Genomic DNA, 25,753 nt, shown 5'->3' on the forward strand with positions numbered 1-25,753 from the left:
GGTTAGGGTTTGTAATTTGTGGGCATGTTATGCTGTTGTTGGAAGTGTGGCCACACTTGTAGACTGCTCAGCACAAACCTCGCTGATTTGGTTCAGTGCAAACCCCATGTTTCGATATACTGTATATGAGACATATCTAGCTAATCTCCCTTTATTGTGGTCTAATGTATGTTTTATATAGTTCCGACATAAAAAGTAGACATTTGCCTACTTTGAAAATAAATTTACCTTAAACTTTAAACTCCTGGCTCGATTACTCAGTGCCTCAGTCTGTGATGACAATTAACCAGTGTGCCTTTATAACGATTCTTGGGGGCAAGAGAGTCTGCTCGTGCACTCTAAGATCCTCTGCATGTATCTGTTCATCAACTCTTCTCAGTTCTAGAGTCTGTGGTGGCCAGTGCTGTCATGTTTGCTGTTGTGTGCTGGGGCAGCAGGCTGAGGGTAGCAGACACCAACAGAATCAACAAACTCATTCGTAAGGCCAGTGATGTTGTGGGGGTGGAACTGGACTCTCTGACGATGGTGTCTGAAAGGAGGATGCTGTCCAAGTTGCATGCCATCTTGGTCAATGACTCCCATCCACTCCATAATGTACTGGTTAGGCACAGGAGTACATTCAGCCAGAGACTCATTCCACCGAGATGTAACGCTGAGTGTCATAGGAAGTCATTCCTGCCTGTGGCCATCAAACTTTACAACTCCTCCCTCGGAGTGTCAGACACCCTGAGCCAATAGGCTGGTCCTGGACTTATTTCCACTTGGCATAATTTACTTATTATTTAATTATTTATGGTTTTATATTGCTATATTTATACACTATTCTTGGTTGGTGCGACTGTAACGAAACCCAATTTCCCTTGGGATCAATAAAGTATGTCTGTCTGTTAAGATTAATTTATTTATCACACATACATTGACACATACAGTGAAATGTGTCATTTCTATTAATAACCAATACAACCCAAGGATGTACTGGGGGCCACTTGTAAGTGTCGCCACACAATCTGACACTAACATTGCATGGTCACAATACTCTGCGGAACAGCAGCAAAGCAAGCCCCCTTCCACCTGAGCAACACACACAGAGTGCTGGAGGAACTCAGCAGGCCAGGCAGCATCTATGGAAAAGAGGGCAGTCGACGTTTCAGGCCGAGACCCTTCAGCAGGACTGGAGGGGGAGAAAAGATGAGGGGTCAGAGTTAGAAGGTGGGGGGGAGGGGTGAAGTAAGGAGCTGGCAAGTTGATTGGTGAAAGAGATACAGGGCTGAAGAAGGGGGCGTCTGATAGGAGAGGACAGAAGGCTGTGGAAGGAAGGAAAGAAAGTGAGAGCACCAGAGGGAGGTGATGGGCAGGTAAGGAGATGAGGTGTGAGAGAGGGAAAAGGGAATGGGGAATTTGTGGGGGAGGGCATTACCGGAAGTTCAAAATCGATTTTCATGCTATCAGGTTGGAGGCTACCTAGATGGAATATAAGGTGTTGCTCTTCCAACCTGAGCATAGCCTCATCGTGACAGTAGAGGAGGTCTCCAAGATATCAATGAGGCCCGATAGGGTGACCGCTTCGCTGAACGCCAGAAGAAGTGGGAACTCCCAGTGGCCACCCATGTTAATTCCACTTCCCATTCTGACATGTCAGTCCATGGCCTCTAGTATTTTGTGTGTGTTGGCTGAATAACTTTCAGACTTCTATACTTGTTTGACCAATCAACTTAATTCCTTGCCGGATTCTATCACTTTCTGCTTTGCCATCAACCGTGCAATCACGCTCTAGCACATGCTGATTTCTTCCTTGTGGCCCCGAGGTACAAGTCTGGGCTATCTGAGAAATGCTTTGGAAAAACTGTGCTCCTAAAATGGAGCCCTGTTGCAAATAGCCTTTGAATTTCTGAAATTTCATTCATTGTTGTCCTTTTGTTATCAGATTTTAGAATATGAAAGTAATGGATGTAATGCTGAGGCTTTATGAGGCATTGGTCAGACCACATTTGAAGTACCATTTGCAGTTTTGAGCCTTTATCTAAGAAAGGATGTGCTGGCATTGGGGAGGATCCAGAGGAGGTTCACAAGAATTATCCTGGGAATAAAAGGGTTAATGTATGAGGAGCGTTTGATGGTGGGCCTGTACTCATTGGAGTTTAGAAAAATGAAGGGGAGAGGATGTCACTAAAAACTATCGACTGTTGAAAGACCTCAATGATGTCTGTGGAGAGGATGTTTCTTATGGTGGGAGAGTCTAGGACTAGAGGGCACACCTAGAAGGATGCCCTTTAAGAACAGGGATGAGGAGAAGGAATTTCTTTCGCCGGAACTGGTGAACCTGCGAAATTCATTACCGCAGACTATGCAGCCCAGTTCATTGGGTATATTTAAGGCAAAGGTTGATAGGTTCCAGATTAATCAGGACATCAAAGATTATGGGGAGAAGGTGGGGAAATGGGGTTGAGAGAGAAAGTACGAGGGGTGATTGAGAAGTTTGTGGCCTAAGGTAGAAGGAGTCAATTTTAGAAAACCTAGCACATTTACTTTTCCTACATTTACACACTTAGTCCAGTGGTCGTGGAGCATACGGATCCCTTCTTTGTAGAAGTCGGCATCTTGGACCTCCAGAAGTGGTCCACAGCAGGGGTGATTGATAAGTTCGTGGCCTAAGGTAGAAGGAGATGAGTTATTAACTTCAAACTTTCTGTATAATCACTCAGAGTTGAACTGCACGTGCATGTAACGAGAGCTGTATAACTCATCTCCTTCTACCTTAGGCCTCAAACTTATCAGTCACCCCTGCTGTGGACCACTTCTACAAAGAAGGGATCCGTATGCTCCACGACTGCTGGACTAAGTGTGTACATGTAGGAGGGTACTATGTTGAAAAATGTTCTAGGTTTTCTAAAATTGACTCCTTCTACCTTGGGCCACAAACTTATCAATCACCCCTCGCAAATCAGCCACGATGGAATGGCATAGCAGATTAGATGGGCCAAATAGCTTGAATCTACTGCTATATTTTATGGTCCTATAAGCAATGAACTGAATCACCCTGAATATACTGAAACTGCAGCTGAAATAATGTGTGCAGACCTCATCTCCCAACCTAAAAATAAATGAGCACCGAGGGAATGTGGTATTAGCTTACCACATTGATTCCAAGAACAACACAAGCTGCTTGTAAGGTTAAACAGTCTGACCCATGATCTCATGAAACTGGAAGAATTCAGGCAGTGATTTCATGAAAGTGCATAGAATCATCAAATGTTTGATGTGTTTATTGCTGAGTTGAACCTGCCCTTAGCTGGGGCATCTGGAATCAAAGGTCACAATCACAGGCTAACGGGAGTCATCCATTCAAATCTCAAGTAGCAGGAATTTCTTAAGTAACAATGAATTTTTGGAAATTATCAAAGAAGGCTGTGGAAGTTTAGTTGTTAAGAACCTACAAGATAAGTTTCATAGATTTGAGATCTTAACGGAATCCTTGCTATTGGGTTAGTGTGGAAAGGCCAAAGATGAGCCATGATTTTGTTGACTTGTAGAATTGATACAGAGGGCGAAATAGTCTGAGTAAAGAGTAATGCATGTGGCTATAGAAATCCCTGCTCATTTCTGTTCTAAAGGGTTGTCCTTGTATTCTGAGTCTGTGCCCTCTTGTCCTTGACTGTCCCACTATTGGAAACATCCTCTCCATGTCCACTCTGTGTAGGCCTTTCAATATTCAATAGGTTTCAATGAGATCCCCTCCCCCAAACTGTTCTAAACTCCAGTGAGTACAAGCCCTCAGCCATCAAACACTCCTCGTACATTAACTCTTTCATTCCTGGGTTTATTCTTGTGAACCTTCTCTGGACCCTCCCCAATGCCAGCACCTCCTTTTTTAGATAAGGGGCCCAAAGCTGCTCACAATCCTCCAAGTGTGGTCTGACCTTACAAAGCCTCAGCTTTACATCCTTGGTCTTGTATTCCCTCACTCCAAAATGAATGCTAACATCGCCTTCTTTACCACCAACTCAACCTGCAAGTTAACTTTCAGGTAATTATACAGAAGGACACCCAAGTTTATCTGCAATTCTGATTTTTGAATTTTCTTCCCATTTAGAAAATACAATCGGGTTTAATATCACTAGTATAGATCTTGAAATTCGTTGTTGTGTGGTAGCGGTACATTGCTAAACATAGTAATAAAAACTGGAAGTTGCAGTAAGAAATAATACTTAAAAGGTTATTTCAAATAAATAGTGGCAAAAGAGGGAAAAATAGTGTGGTAGTTAGTGTTCATGGGTTCGATGTCCATTCAGAAATTTGGTGGCAGAGAGGAAGAAGTCTACGTCTTTATTCCTTTGACCTAAGTTCATGACCATACACTTCCCTACACTGTATCCCATCTGCCTCTTCACATTCTCAACACTTTATGCTGAAATCTGTGTGCCATTCTGCAACTGTTGTCCCTCTGGATAAATTACAATGACAATGTCAATGCCACACAGTAGTGAATTCCATTCATGCAACCCCAGTAGGTGGAGTAAGTGGCTTAGAGGTAAATAGAATACACATTGTTCTGTTTTGGAAGAACCACAGTGATTTACACATTCCAGGGCGTATTGTGCTCGAGAATGTTGTCTGTACAGTCATTGACAAGTCTTGATATGTACTTTTACAAAGCATTGATACTAGATCATGTGGTTTTTGCCACTTGAGGTTCTGTTGCATAATTATTGCACAGGGATGGGACCAGAGGACTCCATCTTATTAGACAAAACTGGCGGAAGCATTAACTAAGAATCTTAATGAGCCCATTTGTTTTCTGAATGCAGGCTGCACCTCCCAGTTTTTTCCGGGCATATTTAACGTGCACTGGGATTGGTGAATCGTCTTCAGATTCGCGTCCCTGGTGTGTGAGTGGGTGGGTGGATGGGAAAGGGGGCTTCTTTCTGCTGTTGTTGTTTGTGCTGCTCGTGTTGCTCTGTGGGCAAGGCAACGCTTGCGGGCGGCCCCCCCCCCCCGGCACGTCCTAGGGTGGTGTCTGGGACAAGGTCTGTTAGGATGGGAAACAACTTCTTACTCCAGACGGTAGCACTACTGAACTCCCTGCCACCATGAAGGTCTCATCACATATGAAAGGCCAGTAGCATTATACTGTTTACTTTTTAACTAATTTATGCTAAATATCAATCTTCTGGAATATATTTTATTTTGTGGAAATACTAATTTGTGTGTTGTGTGTGAGTTATGTGTACTGCGTTATGCACCTTGGTCTGGAGAAAAGGTTCCCAGCCCTTTTTTCAATGCCGTGGACCAACGGCATTCAGCGGAGAGCCTTTGGACCTCGGGACTCCAGAGGAACACGGTTTCATTTGGTGGTATACATATATACCGTCAAAGTGAACTTGAGCTTGTTAGTTGTTAATGCAACCAACACATCCCACTGTCTATTTTGTACATATGATAAATCTGAGTCCTGTGATCCTCCATGTCTACTTAATTAAAAACATCGAAATCCTACAGCACAATACAGGCCCTTCGGCCCACAAAGTTGTGCCGAACGCGTCCCTACCTGAGCAATTACCTAGGCTTACCCATAGCCCTCTATTTTTCTGAGCTTCATGCACCTGCCCATGAGTCTCTTAAAAGACCCTTTTGTATCTGCCTCCACCACCGTCGCTGGCAGCCCATTCCACACACTCACCACTCTCTGCATAAAAAAAACTTAATCTGACATCTCCTCTGTACCTACTTCCAAGGACATTAAAACTGTGACCTCTCGTGCTAGCCATTTTAGCCCCGAGAAAAAGCCTCTGACTATCCACATCATCAATGCCTCTCATCATCTTGTACACCTCTATCAGGTCACCTCTCATCCTCCGTTGCTCCAAGGAAAAAAGGCCAAGTTCACTCAACCTATTCTTATAAGGCACATGCTCCAATCCAGGCAACATCCTCTGCACCCTTTCTCTAGTTTCCACATCCTTCCTATAGTGAGGCGACCGGAACTGAGCACATTACTCCAAGTGGGATCTGACCAGAGTCCTATATTTAGTATCAGACTGCCAGGGTGACTGGATGTATTTTATTTTTTAAGTATTGTAGGCTGTTGTATTACAAGATTGTTGTGCTTTGCTTCAGGAACACGTTCTTCCCCGCTGCTATCGGACGTTTGAACCAGTCACCCTTCACATTCTCTTCCTGATGTTTGTTGCCACATTTCCAAACCTTTAATTCTACATAAACACTAAACAATTCTGCAAATGCTGGAAATCCAGAACAACGTGACAAGTGACAGACACAATGCTAGAGTAACTGAGCAGGTCAGGCAGCATCTACCAAGAGGAACAAAGAGCTGACTTCTTAGGCTGAGACATTTCATCATGAACTTTAACACTACCCCCTTCCATTATTGTCTTCGAACATAGAGTGGTACAGTACAGCAACAAGCCCTTTGGTCCATGCTATTGTGCTGACTTAATCAAGCTAAAGTTACCTGATCCTTTCTGCCTGCACACGGCCCATATGCCTCCATTCTCCACGAATCCATCTAAACACCTCTTAAACCCCTCAATCCTATCTGCCCCTACCACCACCCTGGCAGCATATTCCAGACACCCACCACTGTCACTTAAAAGAACATCCCATCCTGCACATGTCCTAAGGACTTTTGCCCTCCCTCCTTAAATGTATGCCCTTCACAATTGTGGAAGATGAGGACTGATTTGTGTTCCCTCGCCTTACCCTTTCTGAAGTCCACAATCAGCCCCTTCTGACGTTGAGTGCAAGGTTGTCGCTGCGACGCCATTCATTTAGCTGGTATACCTCACTCCTGTACGCCTTCTCGTCACCATCTGAGAGTCTGCCAACAATGGTTGTATCATCAGCAAACTTCTTGTAGACGGTATTTGAGCTATGCCCAGCCACACAGTCATGGGTACAGAGAGGGTGGAGCAGTGTGCTGAGGTGTGCCAGTGTTGATCGTCAGCAAGGAGGGGGAATGTTATTACCAATACATTCAGATTGTGGTCTCCCAGTTAGGAAGGTGAGGATCCAGTTGCTGAGGCAGGTACAGAGGCCCAGGATCTGGAGCTTATTGATCAGGACTGTGGGAGTGGTGATGAGCTATAGTCAATGGACAGCATACTGACGTAGATGTCTGCCTGAAAATCTCCAAAGCATAAACATTGTGACCCCTTGCATTAGCCATAAGTACAAGGGGCTAACGTGTGTCAGTCTTATGCCTGTTTTATTTATTATTCCGCTTGTGTACTATTTACACTGTGTGCTTGATACAGCTAAAGAATTTCTTCGAGTTTTATTGTCATTGCTGATGACAATGAGAACGCAGTGCTCCTCCATTCAGTGAAAAACAACATGCTGGCAATTCAATTACTGAAAACACCATCACTTAATCGAAAATAATATCCGAGTTATTTAGAGTTACAACTGAATTTAAAAAGAAACAGCTCTAGAATACTGCATTGTTCAGTTGCATGGCACCCCTGGGGGATAAAGCTGTTTTTCAGTCTGGATGTCCACGCAGAGAGGTTCCTGTATCTCCTGTCGGATGGTAGCAGATTGAACAGGTGATTACTGGGATGAGGCCGTCACGATTTTGCGAGCCTGCCGTAGACATCGTTGAGTTGTAGATGCTTTCCATATCTGGTAGTTGTGTCCCAGAATGATGTTCTGTGCAGTCCTGATCACTCAAAAGTGCTTTTTGGTCGATCTCCTTGCAGTTATTGTGCCATACTCTCATGAAATAGGTCAGCATGCTCTCCATCGTACTGTGGTAGAGGTCTACTAGGAGCTTTTGGGGCAGAGTTGCTCTCTTTAAACTCCTAAGGTGGTATAGGTGCTGCTAAGCCTTCCCTACTATCAAGAAGATGTTGGTGGTCCATGAGAGCTCCTTTGTGATGCTCGCTCCCTGGAACTTTGCATCCTGTTAAATACAGCAATAAGGTAACCTGAGTCAGCCATTCAGTATCTATGCTAATGCAGGAGACTCAGGGCACACACCACCAAGTTCAGGAACAGTTGTCTGTCAACCATCAGGCTCTTGAACCAGAGACGATAACGTCATTCGCCCCATCACTGAACTGACTCCACAACCTTAGAACTCTACATTTCTTATTCTTGTTATTTATTTATTTATTGCTGTTATTTTTTTCCCTGTTGTTCTTGCATATTGGTTGGTTGTCCATCCTGTTGGGTGCGGTCTGTCTGTGATTCCATCATGTTTCTTGGATTTTCTGTATGTACCCACAAGAAAGTGAATCTCGGGGTTGTACATGGTGACCTATACTGTAATTGTGTGTTGCTGCCTGTTATCCCGCTGGCATTTGGGGCAGCAATGAAGGTTCTCCATCTCTGGTGGTGTTCATCATGTCAGTAGCCTCCTCTCGGTTTTCACTGTTATCAGTCATGCAAGTCCTGGGCGGAGACTCAGGAATATCATCGCTCTCAGATGTAGAAGGATTCTTCATTGCTGTTTCTGTAACAGTTTTGTCAGACCAGTCAAGGTTGTCAGTCCTGAGCTGAACTCCTGAACCTGGAAGAGTGGTGGACCACTCTTAGTCTGGCCCTTGCCCTTTGACCTGCTTATCATGAGTGACCCTACCAAGAGGCAAAGCACAAGGCCCTGGGTCACTGAGGCACACAAGCCTCCAAAGCACAACAAGGTTGTGGTCCTCTTGGAGGACATAAATGTACTTAGAAAATTAATTTACTTTGAGCAACAACTTCATGGAAGTGGATATGTACAATTGCTGTTGGTGTTTTGCCATTTAGTCATAACTTCCTGAACACTAAGAAAACGGGACAATACCTTTTTGAAAGGGCGGTAATTGTTACTTCACAGATTCTGAATGTGTTAGTTATGTAGAGCTGCCATTTAAAATGTGCGTTGAAGGAAAAGTACTTTTATGTGATGGTTTGCATATTTAACATGTTCCAAAGCACTTATGACAAATGAAGTCTATCTGTAGTCCGTCTTAAAGCAACATAGCAGCCAGTTAGCTTGTCGTAGCTGCATGGTAGAGCGGTGATTGCTGGTTGAAAGGAACCAACGATCTGAATTCCTTTCCCTGACTGTCTGTAGGGAGTTTGTACATTCTCCTCGTAATTGCAATGGTTTCCTCCAGGTGCTCAGGTTTCCTCCCACATGCCAAAAGATGTCATATCAGGTTTAGCAATCTATGTTGGCGCTTGTGGGTTGCGCCTGGCACATCCTCAGACTGTAAATCATTGATGCAAACAACTTAATTGACTGTATATTTCAATGTACGAGCCACAAATAAAGCCAGACTTTAATCTTTAGTTGCTGCAGAGCAAGCTCCAACCTACTTCTTTCTGATAACCAAGCAATGTTGATTTTGTGGGTAAATATTAATTGCATTATAACACAATATTATCAGGAGTGGGCCGTACTGTGTCTCTCCCACCATTGTTGTTTGTGCTTTTCTGACCTTGGTTTGTTCTCACTTCGACACCAGATTCTCATGAGTTCCTGCTCTTAGTGCTTCTGAGATCATTTTATTTCCATGTACGAAACCATAAGACATAGGAGCAGAATTAGTCCTTTTGGCTCATCGAGTTTGCTCCACCGTTCCATCTGCATTCTGCCTTCTCCCTGTAACCTTTGATGTCCTTACTAATCAAGAAGTTATCAACCTCTGTTATAAATATACCCAATAATTTGGCCTCCACAGCCGTCTGTGGCAATGAATTCCACAGATACACCATCCTCTGGCTGAAGAAATTTCTCCTCATCTCTGTTCTAAAGGGACACCCTTCTATTCAGAGGTTGTGCTCTCTGGTCCTAGTCTCCCCCATTGTAGGAAACATCCTCTCCACATCCACTGTCTCTAGGCCTTTTCAATGTTTAACATGTCTCAATGAGATTTCCCGTCAAAAATAAAATCCAGCAAGTACAGGCCCAGAACCATTTAAATGCTCCTCATAAGTTTACCCTTTAATTCCTGGAATCATTTTCATGAACCTCCTCTGGGCCCTTTACAATGCCAGAATGTCCTTTCTTGGATAAGAATCTACCTCATTATGATCTTGCACTTAATTATTTACCTTTCTTGGTAGATTTTACACTTTATCATGCATGATAATTAGAACAGAACAACACAGTACAGGCCCTTTTGGCCCACAATGTTGGGCCAACCTTTTAACCTGCTCAATCTAACCCTTCCCTCCTACATAGACCTCCATATTTCTATTATCCATGCGCCTATCTAAGGGTCTCTTAAATGCCCCTAATGTATCTGCCTCTACCACCACCCGGGCACTCACCACTATGTTTAAAATAAATAAATACTGTAGATTCCGGATTTTAAGCCGCTACTTTTTTCCCACATTTTGAACAGCTTTGAACTCTGCGGCCTTTAATACGGAGCGGCTAATGCATTATTTTTTTCATGCCGCCAAAAACATTTTGCCTCGTAACAGTAGACCAATAAAATTGATGAGTAGTTCACAGAGGTCCAATGAAATTGTACGATAAATCAAGCGCACTTTCACAATTAAATTATTGTAAATCAGTCATTTGTACTCACCCTCATCAACATGGAAAACACTCGAAGAAAAGCATTGCGCTGCCTTTATGGCAGTTATTTAAGTTTATAATATTTTCGCTTAGTAATTCATTTGTTAGTTAAAGTTAGAAGTGTTTTAACTATATTTGTTTTCTGTACTACATCGCGGGATGCTATGACGTCACACCCGGTTTCGCCGCGTCTTGTGGGAAAACGCCGGTTTGCGATAAACGGGACGGCGGGGGGGAGCGGCGGAGCCAAAACGCTGCTTTTAAGTTAAAGGCGATCAATAACTTTTCCTGGTAGGCTGCAGTATATATATTTTTTACCAGTCGTTAGGAGATATTGGAATGTTGTTCAGTAAAAAAGTATACGCAACGTATATTTAAAAGTAGCCGCGTTACAGGCACGGTTCGAAAAAAAGCATTTGCAATATGTATTTGTTTATGTTACCATATGGATTTAATTAAAAGTTAAAAAATCCTCACGTGTAATATCTTTCTGTGTAAATATCTCATATTACAACGTGGGACACCTGCGGCCGATAATCCGGTGCGGCCTAAAATCCGGTGCGGCCTGTACAAGTAAAAAATTGATTTTCTTTCTAAAATTAGAGCCAGCGGCTTTTAATCAGGTGCGCTCTGTAGTCCGGAATCTACGGTAACTTCCTTTCACATCCTCCAACTCTTTCCTCTAATTATCTTAAAATTATGCTCCTTTGTATTATCCGTTTGCACCCTGGGGGAAAAGGTCTTTGGCTGTCCGCTTGATTTATACACCTTATTATCTTGTACCCCTCTATCCAGTCACCTGTCATTCCCCCTTTGCTCCAAAGCGAAAAGCCATCTTCTCTCAACCTGTCTTTTGTTATTCTAGCTTAACACACCATATAATAAAGTGTTTTTTATACATATATAAAAATGGCATGCAAGGCAAGCTTTAAGCTGTCTCGTGGTATGTGTGAGAATAATAAACCAATACTACACTGCTGGGAAGAGTTCCAAAATCTCATGAGAGGAGAAAAAGATGCCTTCTTTGGATAATTTCTTATTTTTAAACAGTGATTCTTGAATTCTAGATTCTCCCACCAGAAAATTCATTCTTTGCTCGTTCACACTGTGGAGAATTTTGTATGCTTCATTCATTCCTTCCGCTCCCTGAATTCCAATAAAGACTAGGTTGGCCTGTCCAGCCTTTCCGAAAGGCAATCTACCAGGTTCAGTTCCAGATGCCAGCTAAGTAAGTCATCTTAGACTGTTTGCAATGATCTTCCTGAAATAAGAGGAACAATTCTATAGAATTGAAATCAGGTTTAGTATCTCTGGCATATGTCGTGAAATTCGTTGTCTTTTCAGTAGCAGAACATTGCAATACATAATAGGAAGAAAGCAGCACACACCAAATGCTGGAGGAACTCAGCAGGCCAGGCAGCATCTATGGAAAAGAGTACAGTCGATGCTTCAGGCTGAAGTGTCGACTACTCTTTCCCATGGATGGTGCCTGGCCGTCCAGCATTTTGTGTGTGTTACTCGAATTTCCAGCACCGGCAGATTTTCTCTTGTTTATAATAGGAAGAAAGCCTGAATTATAGTAAAATATATATTAACTAGTTAAATTAAACAAGTAGTGTAAAATGAAAAATATTGAGGTAGTGTTCATGGATTCAATGTCCTTTCAGAAATCTGATGACAGAGGGGAAGAAGTTGTTCCTGAATTATGGAGTGTGCTGTTGGAAGTTTCTGTATCTCCGTCCTGATGGTAGCAATGAGAACAAGGTTGTCCTCTGTTAATACCCGGGAGCTATTTTTACAAAAATCTGTAACATAGTGTCTCCATGGAAGGAAGTAGTAGGCAAACGTTTTGAAAGGGTGTTGGCCTGAAACATGACTTGTTTACAGTACTTCCCTCGGTAGATGCCACCTGGCATTTTGTATGTTTTGCTCAAGATATCCCGAATTTGCAGAATCTCTTGTGAGCTAGTTTTGTCTTTAAGGCATAAAAGATAACAAAATTCACTCAATATGGCGACAATACCTCCAGTGTTTTAATGAATGGCATCAAAAGCACACAAAACTAATAAGAAAGACCACTTATTAGAAGTAAAGAAGAGAGGAACTGAGATCTGTTGCTCATGGGAGTGAGTGTAGGCACAGTACTATGTGTTTTTAGTAATGTCTTTTGTATTTGCAGTTTGTTGTTTTTAACATGTTAGTTGACGCATTTCCCTGCATGTTTCAGTGTAAGTGGAATAAACGATTGAATCTGAACGTAGGCTGGGGCAGTAACTCCTTTCCAGTGCCACAATAACAACTTGATGCTTGAATCGGAGATTGGTTTCCTCACCTGTAGCTCTACAGTGAAGGACGTTCTGTGTATGGTAACCATTACCATATGAGACTCCTAAGAGACCCAGTGATAAAGAGAGGATTTTGGCTTAACAGGGACCTGGCGACATGGCTTGTGTGTACATGTAGCATGGGGATTGTGGATACCCTATTAGAGCTTGAGCAGCTGAGCTTAGACTATAGTGAGCAGAGTTTCTAAACGCAGACCACTTTTATTGCTCAAGAGGCAACATCTACTCTGATTAGAAGATACCATGGTTGTTTAGGAAGGCTTGCACATTTTTAACGTGAAATATTATTCTTCTAGTATTAACAACATGACATTTCTCTGGGGATACTTCTAGGACCGCAGTGCTCTTTGGTAATTAATTGACTGATCTTCACCACGGCTTAAAATGTCCACATGCTAGCTCCCTGATCTGTCCACCACAACCAATTTGAGCCCCCGGTCACATGTCATTTCAATTCCCCTTCTTGTTCCCACACTGACCTGTTGGTACTGTCCACTGCCATGACGAGGCCAACTGAAAACTAGAAGAACAACTCCTCTTGTTCCGTTTTTGACAAGCTTCTAGTTCAATGGTATGAATGTTTGAATTTTCTGATTTTGGGGAACCCACACACCCTGGGTTTCGTTCCCAGTTCTTCCTCCTCCCCACCTCCCCCAGGTTACCTCCATTCACCTCTATCCTTCCCTCCTTAGAAAAATACTTCACCCTTCTTCCACCTTCCTCTGTCTGTCCATCAGACATAACTATCCAACTGGGCTGCTGCTTTCTTCCACCCTAGTTCATCTTTCCTATCCCCTCCTTTATCCAGCTACTGTTATCACTCAAGCCTCTCTCTTTCCTCTGCTCCCACATCTGGCCTCAACTTTGACAGGACAAACCAGGTAGGACATAACACAGTGAGCGGTCGCACACTGAGGGGTGAGTTAGAACAGAGGGATACAGGAACACAGTCCCATAATTTATTGAAGGTGAAGGGTCACAGGTAATGGGGCCATAAAGAGAGCTTTGGACACATTGGCCTTCGTTTTTTAAAAATAAAGCATAACTTCCTGTATTCAATACTCTGAAGTTATAGTGAGCCTGCTGCACAATACAGGCCTTTCAGCCCACAAAGCTGTGCTGAACGTGTCCTTACTTTAGAAATTACCTAGGGTTCCCCATAGCCCTCTATTTGTCTAAGCTCCATGTACCTGTCCAGGAGTCTCTTTTTTTAAAAAAAAAAAGACTTTTGAAGACATTCAGGCTAAATTTGGAGTATTGAATGTAGTTTTGGTCACCTGCCTACAGAAAAAATATCATTAAGATTGAAAGAGTGCAGAGAATTTAAAAGGATGGTGTCAGGACTTGAGAACTTGAATTACAGGGAGAAGTTGATTTAGGACTTTATTCCCTGGATCATAGGAGAATAAGGGGAGATTTGTTAGAGGTGTACAAATTAAGAGGGGTATAGATAGGGTAATGCAAGCTTTTTCCCCCCACAGGTTGGATGAGACTAGAAATAGAGGTCATAGGTTAAGGTGAAATATTTAAGGGGAATCTGAGGGGAAATGTCTTCACTCAGCGGGTGGTGAGAGTGTGGAATGAACTGTCAGTGGAAGTGGTAAATATGAGTTCAACTGCAAGATTTAAGAGAGGTTTGGATAGATACTTGAGATGGGAGGTGTATGAGGGGCTCTGGTTTGGTGCAGGTATCAAATTTCCCCTTATTCTCCTATGTTCTAGGGAATAAAGTTCTAATCTATTCGAACTTTCCTTATAACTCAGGTCCTCCAGTACAGAGAAAATTTACTCTTAATCTTATTTGCACCTTTCCTGTAGGTCGGTGACCAAAACTGCACACAATGCTCCCAATTAGGCCTCACCAATGTCTCATACAACTTCAACACAACATCCCAACTCCTGTACTCAGTACAAACAAGAGAAAATCTGCAGATTCTGGAACTCAGTGCTTTGATTTATGAAGGTCAATGTGCCAAAAGCTTTCTTTATGACTATCTACCTGTGATGCCACTTTCAATTAATTATAGACCTGTATAATGACCTACCACGCACAAAGCCATGTTGACTATCCTTAATCAGTCCATGTCTATACAAATTCTCATCCAGTTCCTTAGAACACCTTCCAATAACTTTCCTACTACTGATGTCAGGCTCATTGGCCTATAATTTCCTGGTTTATTCTTAGAGCCTTTATTTAACAGTGGAACAACATTAACCATCCTCCAATCCTTCGGTACCTCATCTGTCCCTAAGGATGATTTAAATATCTCTGCTAGGGCTCCAACAATTTCTGCACTTGCCTCCTAAAGGGTCTGGGGGAACATCTTATCGGGCCCGGGGGATTTGTCCACCTTGATGTGCCTCAAGACAGCAAACCCCTCCTCCTCTTTAACCTGTATGCAAAAGATCCATTTAAAAGACCCCATTTCTTTTGGCTTCACACATAGATTACCATTCTGATCTTGCAGAGGACCAACACTTGCAATCCTTTTGCTCTTTACGTATCTGTAGAAGCCCTTAGAATTCTCCTTCACCTTGTCTGCTAAGGCAATGTCATGTCTTCTTTAAGCCCTCCTGATTTTTTTTGTGTTCTCATGCCTTTCTTATCCTCCACAAGCACCTCATTTGTTCCTACGTGATTAAACCTGCTATGCACCTTTTTTTTCTTCTTAACCAGGGCCTCAATATCTCCCAAAAACTAGTTTCTTTAAACCTATTATCCTTGCCTTTTATCCTGACTGGCACATACAAGCTTTGTATTCTCAGAATTTCACTTTTGAAGGACTCCCACTTACCAAGTACACCTTTGCCAGAAAACAGCCTGTCTCAATCCACACTTGCCAGATCCTTTCTGATACCATCAAAATTGGCCCTTCTTCAATTTAGAGTATCAACCCGCAGTCCATAATTACCCGGAATCTAATGACATTGTGGTCACTGGTTGCAAAGTGTTACACAAACTTCTGCCAGCTGCCCTGTCTCATTCCCTAACAGAAGCTCTAATATCACACTCTCTCTAGTTGGAACCTGTACTTCTGATGCAGGAAACTTTCCTGAACACTTCTGACAAACTCTATCTCATCCAGCTGTTTTACAGTATAGGAGACCCGGTGGAAGATTACGATCACCTACAATAACAACCTTTGTGTTTCTTGCAAAGGTCTAAGATCTGTCTACAAGTTTGATTTTCTAAATCCCTCGATCTGCTGGGTGGTTTATAAAATAACCCCATTAATGCGGTTGTGCTGTTCTTATTCCTTAGTTACACCCGTAAAGCCTCACCAGACAAGTTCTCCAGTCTGTCCTGACTGAGCACAGCAGTGACATTTTTCCCTGACTGTTAACTCTGTCCCTCCCCCTTTAATCCCTCCTGCTCTATCACACCTCAAACAACAGAACCCTGGAATACGGATCTGCCAATCCTGCCCCGCCTACAATTTAGTCTCACTAATGGCTATAATATTGTAATTCCAGGTGTTGATCCTTACCCTGAGTTCATCTACCTGTCATACTTCTTGCACTGAAATATTTGCAACTCAAAACATAATCCCACCATGCTCAACGGTTTGTTTCCTGACTTTGTCTGTAGTGTTAACAACATATCTCCGCAGCCACTTCACTATCTGCTCTGTTATCCTGGTTCCTATTGCCCTGCATCTCTAGTTTAAATAACCTCTCCCATGCAAGTAACAATAATCCAGGAGCTAAATTATTAAACTTATGATTTAGTTAATTGGGCAGATGGGACTCATCAGGCATAATTGGTAGCTCATCTGGAAGAAGTATTCTTGTGCCTGTACCAGCTCATGGGGAAGGCTTTGGGAATGTATCCCAAGGGAAAAATCTCAAGCTGGAGTCCCTAAGGCAGTCAGGGACACTGCTGGTGCCAAACTGTATTGGTCTCTGCCATTCCTTTGAGTTGATCAACTGCATGGAAAGTGAAGCCTGCTGCATGGGCAACAGCTTACTCTCCATATCGTACTGCTATGGCTTGCTTACCTGGACAGCTGGGATGCAACGTCCATGGTCAACCCTGACCAACGGAGGCGTCAAGATTTGGTTAGATGTTGTTCTTCAACCACTTTGGCAGGATTTGAACTCCTGTCTCTGTAATTGTCAACCTGCAATCTTTGATTATTAATCCATTATGCCATCTCAATCTTTTGCTGGATGTAATTATTAATCCACAGGTGCTGTTCTGTAATCTCTGAGATGGAAGTGATATGGGCTGTGAATTCCAGAGACAGAGATGCTCCCAGGTTAGACACAAGAGGCTACAGATACTGAAAGTCTTTAACAATCAACAAGAAGTGTTGGAGAAACTCAGGCAGGGACGGGCTTTTTGCACATGTTGGCAAATGTTAATCAGCTGATAAAAAAATGTTAACAAGTCTTGTGTATGGTTCTCTTTTAGCTCTCTGCATGCACAACATAACAGATATTGAGCATGGTGCTTTTCAGAAATTTGGTTTCCAATTCATTAGAACCAAATTTCATAAACTTGTGTACAGGGCAGCACGGCACCATAGCGTTAGCGCAATACGCTACCGTGGCATCTTTAGGCTCAGTTCAGTTGTCACCGCAGTCCGTAAGGAGTTGGCACGTTCTCCCCATGACTGTGGGTTACCTCTGGGTGCTCCAGTTTCCTCCCACGTACCAAAGACAAATGGGTTAGGGTTAGTGAGTTGTGGGCATGCTACAGGCGTGGCACATTGGCACAGTGCTTTACAGTACCAATGACTTGTGTTCAATTCCCACATCAGCCTGCCTGTAAGGAATCAGGATCAAGTTTATTATCATTGGCATGTGTCGTGAAATTTGTTAATTTAGTAGTAGCAGTTCAATGCAATACATAACATAGAAATAAACAAAAATATGTAAACCAATTACAGTAAGTATATGTATATTAAGATTTAAAATTAGTGCAAAAACAGAAATAATATATTTTTAAAAAGTGTTCATGGGTTCAATGTCCATTTAGGAATCGGATGGCAGAGGGGAAGAAGCTGTTCCTAATTTGCTGAGTGTGTGCCTTCAGGTTTCTGTACCTCCTTCCTGATAGTAACAATAAGAGGGTCTACCCTGGGTTATGGGGCTATGTTGCCTTTGAGGCATCGCTCCTTGAAGATGACTTGGATACCATGGAGACTAGTACTCAAGATGGAGCTGGCTAATTTTACAACCTTCTGTAGCTTTCGGTCCTGTGCAGTAGCCTCCCGCATACCAGACAATGGTGCAGCCTGTCAGAATGCTCTCTACAGTACAACCATAGAAGTTTTTGAATGCGTTAGGTGACAAACCAAATCTCTTCAAACTCCTAATGAAATATAGTTGCTGACTTGCCTTCTTTATAGGTGCACTGATATGTTGGGACCAGGTTAGCTCCTCAGAGAGTGAGAACTTGAAATTTCTCACTCTCTCCACTTCTGATCCCTTTATGAAGATTGGCTCATGTACCCTTCTCTTACCCTTTCTGAAGTCCACTATCAGCTTTTAGGTCTTGCTGATGTTAAGTACAAGGTTATGGCTGTGACACTCAACTAGCAGGTATATCTCGCTCCTGTACATCCTCTCATCTCCATCTGACATTCTACCAACAATCATTGTATCATTGGCAAATTTATAGATGGTATTTGAGCTATGCTGAGTCACATAGTCATGGGTGTAGAGCATATATGTCAAACTCAAGGCCCGCGGGCCAAATCCGGCCCGTGGTGGAATTATCTTTGGCCCGCGAGATAATATCTAATTACTATTAGAGCTGGCCCCAGTAATCGAAGCGCCTATGGCGTATGATATGGCTAATGCTGAGTTTATTCAGGTACCAGGTTTTCAGGGTTTGTAGTGTTTATTCGGCAGTCTTGCTCGGCAGTCTTCTTCATAAGAAACGGAATTTGTAAAGTGAAACACTTTGTAGTTACAGCAGAGACTGAGACACATGAGAGCAGGCTGAAAAAACGGAGGCAACGAAAGCTGCGTTCGCACGCGTCCGACTGATCCGGCCCGCATGAAGCTGCATTTTGCTCAATCCGGCCCGTGACCTAAAATGAGTTTGACACCCCTGGTGTAGAGAGATTAGAACAGTGAGGTAAATATACACCCCTGAGATGTGTCAGTGTACATTCTCCCCTTGAACGTGTGAGTTTCCTCTGGGGGCTCCAGTTTTCTCCCACAGTCCAAAGATGTATTGATTAGTAGGTTAATCATTCATTGTAAATTGTCTCGTGATTAGGGTAGGATTAAATTGGGGGATTGCTGGACAGCACGGCTCGAAGGGGCTGGAGATAAATAACTGATTTTGTTTCGTTTGCTGACTCGTGGCAAGTCTTCTGTCTTTTGCTTTCTTTTATAAAAAAAAAAGCACAGCTTTTCATTTCTGAACACTTAACAGATGAAGCGGTGTTTTGAGGATCTTGTTTCTTATTAATGTTTAAATTCTTGTGTTTCATATTTCTGAAATACAATCTCCATTAATCAGCTATCTGTGTTCTAACAAAACCTGGATGAAAAGTATCAGAAAGTAGTTCATCGTGCACATCATAAACAATGGTATTCTTGTTCAGTGGCATTGGAGAGCATGCCCTGATAGATACCAGGCACAGACTACGTAGCCATTCAGAACAGGCTGTTTTCACAGTCAGAATCAGGTTTATTATCACTGATGTGCTTAAGACATGAAATATGTTGTTTTGTGACAGCTGTGTAATGCAATACAAAGAGTAAATTACAATAAGAGATGCACTGTATATAAAAGAATTAACTAAGTAGTGCAAAATTAGCGACGTAGTGCTCATGGGCTGGTTCACTGACCATTTAGATATCTGGCCAGGGGGGAAGAAGCTGTTTCTAAAACATTGAGTATGTATCTTTGGGCACCTGTATCTCCTCTGGTAGTAATGAGAAAGGGCATGTCCTGGGTGATGGTGTATCTTAATGATGGATGCCGCCTCACGAGGAGGCTGAGACCCCTCGGTCTTGAAGAAAGATCTCTGCCTGACACGTCAAATATATTCCTTTCCATGGATGCTTCCTGATCTGTTGAGTTCCTCCAGCATTTGAAATATCTTTATTGTCATTGCATAGTAAAATTTTCATGCACCAATACAGCGAAAATGAGTTGGCAACTCTTGCACTGAATGCTATAAAACAACAAATACAATAAATAAACAATAAATAAAATCAAGTAACTGGCCAGTACCAGCAATATCCAGCTGTACAAAAGTGCAACTCAGATGCTCGACAGCCATAAAACCAGTATTAAAAGTAGCAATGTAACAAATTTATGGATGATGCTTGATCGATTGGTTCAGAGCAATTATAGCTCTGGGGAAAAAGCTATTTTTCAGTCTGGAAGTGCAGGCATAGAAAATCTTATAACATCTGTCAGATGGAAGAAGTTCAAACAGATGATTGCGTGGGTGTGTATTGTCCTTACAGATGCTTGTAGCTTTCCTTAGGCAGCGTGAACTGTAGGTGTCCTCCAGGGCTGGGAGCTGTCCCCCGATTATCTTCTGTGCGCTAGAGGCGACCCGCTGAAGTGCTTTCCTATCAGCTGCTGTACAACTGAGATACCACACACAGATACAGTATGTTAAGATGCTCTCTATGGTGCAGCGGTGAAAGGTCACCAGCATCTGTTCATGCTGTTGTTGAGGAGGTTAGTGCCCGTGATAGAGCAGGCTGAGTTTGCAACTCTCCGCAGCCGTTTCTGATCCTGTGCAGTGGCCCCTCCATACCGGATGATGATGCAACTATTTGAATGCTCTCCACGGTCCATCTGTAGAGATTTACTATAGTCTTTGACGACATTTAAAACCTTCTCAAACTCCTGTGTTTCTGTCAGATCCTGTGGCTATGGAGTGTTGTCTGCAGGAATGCCACTCACTTCCTGATTTATGTTAGCTTCCTAGGTCAAAGGGCAATGACCAGTCAGGTGCAATCAGGTGGATCTCCAATCCCATGCATAATTGATAGTAGATTATTGTCCTTGAGAGTCATGTAAACTAGGTCAGTGCTTTTTACCAATACCTAACCATTATGATCACCGTTGCTGATGCAACATTTTAATACATTGCTTTTCGGAGTTTGAGGAGATTAGGTATGTCACAAAAGACTCTAGAAAATTTCTGCAGATGTACCATGGAGGGAATTCTGATTGGTTGCTGATGCACCATCAATAACTCACTCTGAGGCGTAAGAAGTGAGATATTGGCTTTTATTGACTGGAAGAATGAACAACACAACATCCTGGAGAATGAGGGCCGGCCTCAGGCCTCATTCACCTTTATACAGGGGTTTGTGGGAGGAGCCACAGGAGCAGTCAGCAGGGGTCTGTTGGGAGCAAACCACTCTGGTATATGTAGTTCACCACAATTGCATCATTGTCTGGAACGGAGGAGCCACTATACAGGATCAGAGGAGACTGCACAGGGTTGTAGGTTCAGCTGTCATCATAATGGGGACAACCCAACCCACCATCTTCAAATGGTTGTGCCTAACGAAGGCAGTATCCTCACCATCTAGGACGTGCCCTCTTCTCATTACTACCGTCAGTGAGGAGGTAAAGGAGCCTAAGTTCGCACACTCAATGTTTTAGAAACAGCATTTTCTCCTCTGCCGTCAGATTTATGAATGATCCATAAAACTATGAACACTACCTCCCTCTTCCTCTTTTGCACCATTTATTTACTTTGTTTCCTTATTGCAACTTGCACATTTTTTTATGTATAAACATGAAGAGATTCTGTGCAGGAGATCCAGAGTAATATACACAAAATGCTGGGGGATTTTAGCAGGGGTCCGGCAGCATCTATGGAAGTGAATAAGCAGGCGATATTTCAGGCTGAGACCCGTCATCGGGACTGGAAAGGAAGGGTGAGAAGCCAGAATATTTTTTGTGGGTTGTACATAACCCCTGAGGGAAGTGGGGTGTGGAGATGCACGTCTTTCGAAGGAGGTGTAAGATGTTCCTTCCCTCCGCTAGCCTGCAGATCACTCTCAGGAAAGTTGTAGCGCCTGCCTAGCACCTCCCACTGCATATTGCATCTATGGATTGGAGAGCAGCACTCGAGCCGAGCATGATTCTTCCCCTAAGGAGTTATTCCCTTAATGGAGAATTCATATATCGAGTGGGTAGTCAGAGACATTTTTTCCCGGGGCAGGAATGGCTAAAGTGAGGGGGCATCATTTTAAGCTGGTCAGAGCAAAGTTCATGGAGGATGTCAGCGGTAGTTTTTTTGTAGGTGTGTGGAATGCTTTGCCAGGGTGGTGTTAGAGCTCGATACATTAAGGGTGTTTTCGAAACTCTCTGATAGCCCTGCATTTTACTATCATTCATGTGGGACGGTGGGGTTAGATTGATCTAAGGGTAGCTCAGCACAAAATTGTGGGCCGAAGGGCCTGTATTGTGCAGTAATATTGTATTTTTTCCTGTTCCCGTGTGCAAAATATGAAACTAATCAGCAAACAAAGTCTGGAGTCCAAACAAATCTTGGGGGCAAAGTGTGTGATTTTTTTTCTCTTGTACTGCAGACACAGGTTGAGTGCTTCTGCTTAGGAGTATTGTTTTTGAAGAATATTTCTGGTCTGATTGATCTGAGCACTGGGCCGATTTGGAAAGCTTGGGTATGGGCCTTAATGCGGTGGCGGGGTCCAGGCCCAGAGCATATCGATGCGACAGGGCCTGGATCCTCGTGTGGGGAACAACGCGGTGTTTGGACGATTTAAACGCCAGGCCAACTGGATTGGAAATGCAGGGTGTCAGGACCAGAGACGAGGGTCAGGCTAGTTCTGCTCGCTGCTTTGTGACGTTGGCTCCACTCTCCGCTGTGTTGTGGCTCAGGCTGCGGGCCTGCTCCGGGCTTCGTGTCTGTGGACTCACTTTAATTCTAAATGCTGTTTTTGCTTTTATTGTTTGCACTATTTGTACTTCTTTTGCCTCTCCCTGCACTTTGGGTGCTTGTTGGTCTTTTTTAACGGGTTCTATTGGGTTTCTTGTTTTGTGGCTGCCTGTAAGGTTGTATAATTTATACATAATTTGTTAATAAATGTACTTTGAACTTCATTTGAATTTGAACCTATTCTATCGTCTGTTATCTATCCACAAAGCTTGAGTTTCAGCACATTTTGTATGATCCATGCCATCTGTCTTTGTTTCTTGCTAAGAAGGAGACCGTAAATGTACTCAGTTTTAGCACGTTACTTATAATGTCTTTAAGTCGGGTGGCATGGTAACATAGTGGTTAGCACATTGCGCTACAGTACAGGCGACCCAGGTCAATTTCCGCTGCTGCCTGTATACATTCTCACTGTGACTGTGTGGGTTTCCTCAGTGGTCCAGTTTCCTCCCATAGTCCAAAGATGAAATAGTTGGTAGGTTAATCAGTCATTGTAAATTGTCCAGTGATAGGGCTAGGATTAAATTGGGGAAGTGCTGGGTGGTGCAGTTTGCAGGACCAGAGGGGAGCACTATTGCAGCACTATTCTGTGCTGTATCCCAATAAATAAGTTTGTACCTGATCAGAGTTGCCCTTGGTTACGGTAGAGCAGGGGTTCCCAACATGGACCTCTCAGTTAATGAGAAGACTCTGTGGCATAAAAAAGGTTGGGAACCCTTGCAGTCGAGTCTTCTCTAAACGTTGTCGTCGAGCTGTGAAGAATTCTGGGTCATTCTATGATCGTGGCACAACTTCTGGCCTTAATGAAATGAACAGAATTGATCATGTTACATGTAACATTCTGTGAATGAACTATTCAATCTGCTGCCACTATTATGATGTAACGTTCATTTCAGATTGTTTTCGTATGAACAACAAGCTTCTGTGAACAGTGAATGAGATAGATGACTGGGTTTCTCCTGTTTATATGACATTTATCATATAAAAGCACAAGGGGGCACAAATGTATTGGTTCATTTCCCTAGATGCTTCCTGACTTGCTGAGTTCCTCCGGCATTTTGTGTGTACAAATTCACGGTGCTGGGAGAAAAGCATAGGGGAGATGTCAGAGTAACACACACAAAATGCTGCAGGAGCTCATCAGGTTACGCTGCAGTTATGGAAAGGAATAAACAGTCAGTGTTTCGGGCTGAGACCTTTCATCAGGACTGGAAAGGAAGGGGGAAGAATCCAGAATAAAAAGATGGTGAAAGGGAAAAGGGAGAGCACGCTAAAAAGTGATGGGTAGAGTCAGGTGGGTGAGAAAGGGAAAGGGCTGGAGAAGAAGGCTCCTGATAGGAGAGAGGATCATGGGAAGAAGGAATGGCACCAAGGGAAGGTGATAGGTGAAGAGAAGGGGTAAGAGAGCAGAGTGGAAAAGAGAAAAAGAAAGGTGAAGGGGAAAAGAAAAAAAAAATAGCAGCCGGAGAAATCAATATATCAGGTTGGAGAATACCCAAATGGAAAATGAGGTGTTGCTCCTTCACCCTGAGACTGGCCTCATCATACCATAAGAGGAGCCCATGGACAGACATGTCGAAATGGGTATAGGAATTAAAATGGTTATTTCCTGGGAAATTCTGCTTTTACCGGATGGAGCACATGCGCTCGATAAAGTGATCCCCCAGTTTACCTCTGGAGAGACCAATGTAGAGGGAACCCCACGGGGGCACCAGTTACAGTAGACGCCCCGGCAGATGTGCAGGTGATACGTTACCTCAGCTAGAAGGACTGTTTGGGGCCGTGAGTGGAGATGAGGGAAGAGATGAATGGGCAAGCGTATGTAGCATTTCTTTCACTCGCAGGGATATGTGCCAGGAGGGAGATTAGTGGAGAGGGGCAAATGAACAAGGGAATCGAGGAGGGAGAGATCCAGAGATAGTGTTTTTTTTTACACAAAGGAAGTAGGTGCGTGGAGCATCTACCATGATGATAGAGGCAAATACATTAGGGACATTTAAGAATAGTCTGTTAGGCACATGGACAAAAGAAAATGGAACGCTATTTGGTGGGGGGTGGGTGAAGGACTAAAGGGGTCAGTACATTATCGTGGGCTAAATTCTCTGTACTGTCCTGTCCTCTGTTCTATTACACTGGAGAGCTCACACATGCCAGCGGTTGAGATGTCTAAACTCAGCTGATTCTGCAGGTGCTGGAAATCCAGAGCAAGACACACAGAATGCTGGAAGAACTCAGTAGGTCAGGCAGCATCTCTGGAGAGGAATAAAGAGTCGATTCTTTGGGCTGAGACCCTTCGTCGTGACAGCAAAGATGTCTAATGTGTAACAGTAGCTGAACTGCTGACTTTCCTATGTTTACTGGTGTTTTAAAAAACAAATCCCTCACCAACAGGATAAGAGTAGGTATTATAGTCATGTCCTGCTCATTGTTTGTGTAACTTGTGTTTTCTTTTCCATATAAAATAACCTAAAATCACCAGATTGTAATAGTGACAGCAGAATTAATTACTTCATTTACATCCAAATATAGATCCCACTGGTTTTTGTCTTTTATCGTGGTGATTTCATTAGTACTAAACAACTGGGGAATGGGTCATTTATGCCAAACAAGTTATCCCAAATTATTCCCTGGGTTGTAGGAGAAGGAGGGGAGATTTGATAGAGGTATACAAAATTATGAGGGATATAAATAGGGTAAACACAAACAGGCTTTTTCCAGTGAGGGTGAATGGTGAAATGTTTAAGGGGAACACGAGGGGGAACTTCTTCACTCAGAGGATGGTGAGAGTGTGGAACGAGCTTCCAGCAGAAGTGGTGGATGCAGCTTCGATTTCTTCTTTTAATTCAGCATGGTCTAGATGGGCAGAAGGGCCTGTTTTTGTGCTATAGTGTTCCATGATTCTGAAAGCAAATCCTGATGATGTAAACACGAGGAAATCTGCAGATGCTGGAAATTCAAACAACATACACAAAATGCTGGTG

The 25,753-nt window shown here is 43.1% G+C and overlaps 1 protein-coding gene across 1 annotated transcript in view; it reads left to right on the plus strand.

The window, feature by feature from the left end:
• Window positions 1-25,753, plus strand: part of LOC140727037 (CD99 antigen-like protein 2) — a 69,508-nt gene that overhangs the window by 10,464 nt on the left and 33,291 nt on the right. The window lies entirely within an intron of this gene.

The sequence above is a fragment of the Hemitrygon akajei genome, chromosome 4 (assembly GCF_048418815.1).
Source record: "Hemitrygon akajei chromosome 4, sHemAka1.3, whole genome shotgun sequence".
Lineage (NCBI taxonomy): Eukaryota > Metazoa > Chordata > Chondrichthyes > Myliobatiformes > Dasyatidae > Hemitrygon > Hemitrygon akajei.